The following is a 350-nucleotide window of genomic DNA, read 5'->3' on the forward strand; positions in this document are numbered from 1 at the left end:
CGCCTGATTCATAACAGTAGCAAAATGAGTGATGAAGTAGCAATGAAAATAATTTTATGGTTGGGGGGTCACCACCACATGAGGAAATGTATTAAAGGGTCACAGCGTTAGGAAGGTTGAGAACCACTGCTCTAAAGAAATCCAAGAAATGTGAATTCCCGTTAGTCTACATGTCTTCACACAAAAGTGTCTACCTCTTCCCTTCTGTCCCTCTCCCTCAAAAAAACAAAAAACCTCTAATAAAACGGACAGTTCAGGAAGCTAAGCAATGTTAATGCTTTGCTTGACACTTCCGGCGGCATGTCCCGTACTCATGGGGACATGATTACTCTGTCGGAGCAGCCACCGCC

The 350-nt window shown here is 44.0% G+C and overlaps 1 protein-coding gene across 1 annotated transcript in view; it reads right to left on the reverse strand.

Annotated features, from left to right (window-relative positions):
- The window catches only part of GMCL1 (germ cell-less 1, spermatogenesis associated), a 29,670-nt gene that overhangs the window by 23,612 nt on the left and 5,708 nt on the right, over positions 1-350 (reverse strand). The window lies entirely within an intron of this gene.

This window comes from Echinops telfairi, unplaced genomic scaffold (assembly GCF_000313985.2).
Source record: "Echinops telfairi isolate 266 unplaced genomic scaffold, ASM31398v2 ScPeMD7_2573;HRSCAF=3158, whole genome shotgun sequence".
NCBI lineage: Eukaryota > Metazoa > Chordata > Mammalia > Afrosoricida > Tenrecidae > Echinops > Echinops telfairi.